Here is a 6,630-nt window from a genome sequence, read left to right on the forward strand (position 1 = left end):
TTGCTCCACCGGCATACTTCTTCCTCCTATATATACCTACGTACGCCCAAACGATCAGATACGGAGCCAAAACCCTAATTCCACCGCCGTAACTTTCTATATCCACGAGATCCCATCTTGGGGCCTGTTCCGGAGCTCCGCCGGAGGGGGCATCAATCACGGAGGGCTTCTACATCAACACCATAGCCTCTCCGATGAAGTGTGAGTAGTTTACCTCAGACCTACGGGTCCATAGTTATTAGCTAGATGGCTTTTGGATCTCAATACAAAGTTCTCCCCCTCTCTTGTGGAGATCTATTCGATGTAATCTTCTTTTTGCGGTGTATTTGTTGAGACCGATGAATTGTGGGTTTATGATCAAGTTTATCTATGAACAATATTTGAATCTTCTCTGAATTCTTTTATGTATGATTGGTTATCTTTGCAAGTCTCTTCGAATTATCAGTTTGGTTTGGCCTACTAGATTGATCTTTCTTGCAATGGGAGAAGTGCTTAGCTTTGGGTTCAATCTTGCGGTGTCCTTTCCTAGTGATAGTAGGGGCAGCAAGGCACATATTGTATTGTTGCCATCGAGGATAACAAGATGTGGTTTTTATCATATTGCATGAATTTATCCCTCTACATCATGCCATCTTGCTTAAGGCGTTACTCTGTTCTTATGAACTTAATACTCTAGATGCATGCTGGATAGTGGTCGATGTGTGGAGTAATAGTAGTAGATGCAGGCATGAGTCGGTCTACTTGTCTCGGACGTGATGCCTATATACATGATCATACCTAGATATTCTCATAACTATGCTCAATTCTGTCAATTGCTCAACAGTAATTTGTTCACCCACCGTAAAATACTTATGCTCTTGAGAGAAGCCACTAGTGAAACCTATGGCCCCCGGGTCTATCTTCCATCATATTAATCTTCCAACACTTAGTTATTTTCATTGCCTTTTATTCTACTTTGCATCTTTATCATAAAAATACCATAGATATTATCTTATCATATCTATCAGATCTCACTCTCGTAAGTGACCGTGTAGGGATTGACAACCCCTTACCGCGTTGGTTGCGAGGATTTATTTGTTTTGTGTAGGTGCGAGGGACTCGCGCGTAGCCTCCTATTGGATTGATACCTTGGTTCTCAAAAACTAAGGGAAATACTTACGCTACTTTGTTGCATCACCCTTTCCTCTTCAAGGGAAAACCAACGCAGTGCTCAAGAGGTAGCAAGAAGGATTTCTGACGCCGCTACCAGGGAGGTCTACGCAAAAGTCAAACATACCAAGTACCCATCACAAACCCTTATCTCCCGCATTACATTATTTGCCATTTACCTCTCGTTTTCCTCTCCCCCACTTCACCCTTGCCCTTTTATTCGCCCTCTCTCTCTATCCTTCCTCTCTTTCTCTATTTGCCTTTTTTTGCTCGTTTCTCGTTTGCTTGTGTGTTGGGTTGCTTGCTTGTCACGATGGCTCAAGATAACACTAAATTTGTGACTTTACCAATACCAACAACAATGATTTTATTAGCACTCCGATTGCTCCTCTTACCGATGCTGAATCTTGTGAAATTAATGTTGCCTTGCTGAATCTTGTCATGAAAGATCTGTTTTCCGGCCTTCCTAGTGAAGATGCCGCTACCCATCTAAATAGCTTCGTTGATTTGTATGATATGCAAAAGAAGAAAGATGTGGACAATGATATTATTAAATTGAAGCTATTTCCTTTCTCGCTTAGAGATCGTGCTAAAGCTTGGTTTTTGTCTTTGCCTAAAAATAGTATTGATTCATGGAATAAGTGCAAAGATGCTTTTATCTCTAAGTATTTTCCTCCCGCTAAGATCATCTCTCTTAGAAACGATATTATGAATTTTAAGCAACTTGATCATGAACATGTTGCACAAGCTTGGGAGAGGATGAAATTAATGATACGTAATTGCCCTACTCATGGTTTAAATTTGTGGATGATTATACAAAAAAATTATGCCGGATTGAATTTTGCTTCAAGAAATCTTTTAGATTCGCCCGCGGGAGGCACTTTTATGGAAATCACTTTAGGAGAAGCTACTAAACTCCTAGATAATATTATGGTTAATTATTCGCAATGGCACACTGAAAGATCTACTAATAAGAAAGTGCATGCGATAGAAGAAATTAATGTTTTGAGTGGAAAGATGGATGAACTTATGAAATTATTTGCTAATAAAAGTGTTTCTTCTGATCCTAATGATATGCCTTTGTCTACTTTGATTGAGAATAATAATGAATCTATGGATGTGAATTTTTTTGGTAGGAACAATTTTGGTAACAACGCGTATAGAGGAAACTTTAATCCTAGGCCTTACCCTAGCAATTCCTCTAATAATTATGGTAATCCCTACAACAATTCTTATGGAAATTATAATAAGATGCCCTCTGATTTTGAATCTAATATTAAAGAATTTATTACTTCGCAAAAGAATTTCAATGCTTTGATTGAAGAAAAATTGCTTAAGATTGATGAGTTGGCTAGGAACGTTGATAGAATTTCTCTTGATGTTGATTCTTTGAAACTTAGATCTATTCCACCTAAGCATGATATCAATGAGTCTCTCAAATCCATGAGAATTTCCATTGATGAGTGCAAAGAAAGAACCGCTAGGATGCATGCTACGAAAGATTCCTTTATAAGAGCGTGTTCTTCTAGTTTCCATGATAATAAAGATGAAGATCTAAAAGTTATTGATGTGTCCCCTATTAAATCTTTGTTTTGCAATATGAATCTTGATAATAATGGGACTGAATATGATCCACCTTTACCTAGAAGGCGTTCTAAAAATTCGGAGTTTTTAGATCATGATGCTAAATTTGATGAAAGTAGGATTGAAGAGACCAAAACTCTAGATGTTAATGAACCTACTATTTTGGATTTCAAGGGATTTAATTATGACAATTGCTCTTTGATAGATTGTATTTCCTTATTGCAATCCGTGCTAAATTCTCCTCATGCTTATAGCCAAAATAAAGCTTTTACAAACATATCGTTGATGCTTTGATGCAATCTTATGAAGAAAAACTTGAGTTGGAAGTTTCTATCCCTAGAAAACTTTATGATGAGTGGGAACCTATTATTAAAATTAAAATTAAAGATCATGAATGCTATGCTTTGTGTGATTTGGGTGCTAGTGTTTCCACGATTCCAAAGATTTTGTGTGATTTGTTAGGTTTCCGTGATTTTGATGATTGCTCTCTAAACTTGCACCTTACGGATTCCACTATTAAGAAACCTATGGGAAGAATTAATGATGTTCTTATTGTTGAAAATAGGAATTATGTGCCCGTAGATTTTTTTCGTTCTTGATATAGATTGCAATCCTTCATGTCCTATTATTCTTGGTAGACCTTTCCTTAGAACGATAGGTGCAATTATTGATATGAAGGAAGAAAATATTAGATTCCAATTTCCGTTTAGGAAAGGCATGGAACACTTTCCTAGAAAGAAAATTAAATTACCTTATGAATCTATTATGAGAGCCACTTATGGATTGCCCACCAAAGATGGCAATACCTAGATCTATCCTTACTTTTTATGCCTAGCTAAGGGCGTTAAACGATAGCGCTTGTTGGGAGGCAACCCAATTTTATTTTTGTTCCTTGCTTTTGCTCATGTTTAGTAATAAATAATTTATTTAGCCTCTGTTTTGGTTGTGTTTTTTGTTTAATTAGTGTTTGTGCCAAGTTGAACCGTTGGGAAGACTTGGGGAAAGTCTTGTTAATCTTGATGTAAAAAAACAAAAACTTTAGCGCTCACGAGAACTGCTTCCATTTTTATTTGGAAAGTGCTATTTAGTTAATTATTTTTGCAGATGATTAATAGATAAATTCCTCACGTCTAGAAATTTATTTTAGAATTTTTGGGGTTCCAGATCTTGCGCTAGCTACAGATTACTACAGACTGTTCTGTTTTTGACAGATTCTGTTTTTCGTGTGTTGTTTGCTTATTTTGATGAATCTATGGCTAGTAAAATAGTTTATAAACCATAGAAAAATTGGAATACAGTAGGTTTAACACCAATATAAATAAAGAATGATTTCATTACAGTACCTTGAAGTGGTCTTTTGTTTTCTTTCGCTAACGGAGCTCACGAGATTTTCTACTTTGAATTTTGTGTTGTGAAGTTTTCAAATTTTGGGTAAAGATTTGATGGGTTATGGAACAAGGAGTGGCAAAAGCCTAAGCTTGGGTATGCCCATGGCACCCCCAAGATAATCTAAGGACACCTAAAAGCCAAAGCTTGGGGATGCCCCGAAAGGCATCCCCTCTTTCGTCTACTTCTATCGGTAACTTTACTTGGAGCTATATTTTTATTCACCACATGATATGTGTTTTGCTTGGAGCGTCTTGTATGATTTGAGTATTTATTTGTTAGTTTACCACAATCATCCTTGTTGTACACACCTTTTGAGAGAGACACACATGATTCGGAAATTATTAGAATATTCTATGTGCTTCACTTATATCTTTTGAGTTATATAGTTTTGCTCTAGTACTTCACTTGTATCTTTTAGAGCACGGTGGTGGATTTGTTTTATAGAAACTATTAATCTCTCATGCTTCACTTAGATTATTTTGAGAGTCTTAAATAGCATGGTAAATTGCTTAAATAATCCTAATATGCTAGGTATACAAGATTAATAGTAAAATTCTCTTATGAGTGTGTTGAATACTATGAGAAGTTTGATGCTTGATGATTGTTTTGAGATATGGAGGTAGTAATATTAAAGTTGTGCTAGTTGAATAGTTGTGAATTTGAGAAATACTTGTGTTAAAGTTTGTGATTCCCGTAGCATGCACCTATGGTGAACCGTTATATGATGAGGTCGGAGCATGATTTATTTATTTATTGTCTTCCTTATGAGTGGCGGTCGGGGACGAGTGATGGTCTTTTCCTACCAATCTATCCCCCTAGGAACATGCGCGTAATACTTTTCTTTGATAACTTGTAGATTTTTGCAATAAGTATATGAGTCCTTTATGACTAATGTTGAGTCCATGAATTATACGCACTCTCATCCTTCCATCATTGCTAGCCTCTCTAATACCGCGCACCTTTCACCGGTATCATACACCCACCATATACCTTCCTCAAAACAGCCACCATACCTACCTATCATGGCATTTCCATAGCCATTCCGAGATATATTGTCATGCAACTTTCCACCGTTCCATTTACTATGACACGCTCCATCATTGTCATATTGCTTTGCATGATCATGTAGTTGACATTGTATTTGTGGCAAAGCCACCGTTCATAATTCGTTCATGCGTGTCACTCATGAGTCATTGCATATCCCGGTACACCGCCGGAGGCATTCATACAGAGTCATATCTTATTCTAAGTGTCGAGTTGTAATTCTTGAGTTGTAAGAAAATAAAAAGTGTGATGATCATCATTATTAGAGCATTGTCCCAGTGAGAAAAGGATGATGGAGACTATGATTCCCCCACAAGTCGGTATGAGACTCCGGACGAAAAAAAAAGAGGCCAAAAAAAGAGAGGAATGGCCCAAATAAAAAAATGAGAGAAAAGGAGAGAAGGGACAATGATACTATCTTTTACCACACTCGTGCTTCAAAGTAGCACCATGATCTTCATGATAGAGAGTCTCCTATGTTATCACTTTCACATACTGGTGGGAATTTTTCATTATAGAACTTGGCTTGCATATTCGGATGGTGGGCTTCCTCAAAATGCCCTAGGTCTTCGTGAGCAAGCAAGTTGGATGCACACCCACTTAGTTTCTTTTTGAGCTTTCATATATTCATAGCTTTAGTGCATCCGTTGCATGGCAATCCCTACTCACTCACATTGATATCTATTGTTGGGCATCTCCATAGCCCGTTGATACGCCTAGTTGATGTGAGACTATCTTCTTCTTTTTGTCTCCTCCACAACCACCATTCTATTCCACCTAAAGTGCTATGTCCATGGCTCACGCTCATGTATTGCGTGAAGATTGAAAAAGTTTTGAGAATGTCAAAAGTATGAAACAATTGCTTGGCTGTCATCGGGGTTGTGCATGATTTAAATAATTTGTGTGGTGAAGATAGAGCATAGCCAGACTATATGATTTTGTAGGGATAACTTTCTTTGGCCATGTTATTTTGAAGAGACATAATTGCTTAGTTAGTATGCTTGCAGTATTATTATTTCTATGTCAATATTAAACTTTTGGGTTGAATCTTTCGGATCTGAATATTCATACCACAATTAAGAATAATTACATTGAAAATATGCCAAGTAGCATTCCACATCAAAAATTCTGTTTGTATCATTTACCTACTCGAGGACGAGCAGGAATTAAGCTTGGGGATGCTTGATATGTCTCCAACGTATCTATAATTTTTGATTGCTCCATGCTATATTATCTACTGTTTTGGACATTATTGGGCTTTATTATCCACTTTTATATTATTTTTGGGACTAACCTACTAACCGGAGGCCCGGCCTAGAATTGCTTTTTTTGCCTATTTTAGGGTTTCGAAGAAAAAGGAATATCAAACGGAGTCCAAACGAAATGAAACCTTCGGGAACGCGATTTTCTCACCGAACAAGATCCAAGAGACTTGAACCCTACGTCAAGTAACCAACACGGAGG

This window comes from Triticum aestivum, chromosome 4A (genome assembly GCF_018294505.1).
Source record: "Triticum aestivum cultivar Chinese Spring chromosome 4A, IWGSC CS RefSeq v2.1, whole genome shotgun sequence".
In the NCBI taxonomy this organism is placed as follows: Eukaryota; Viridiplantae; Streptophyta; class Magnoliopsida; order Poales; family Poaceae; genus Triticum; species Triticum aestivum.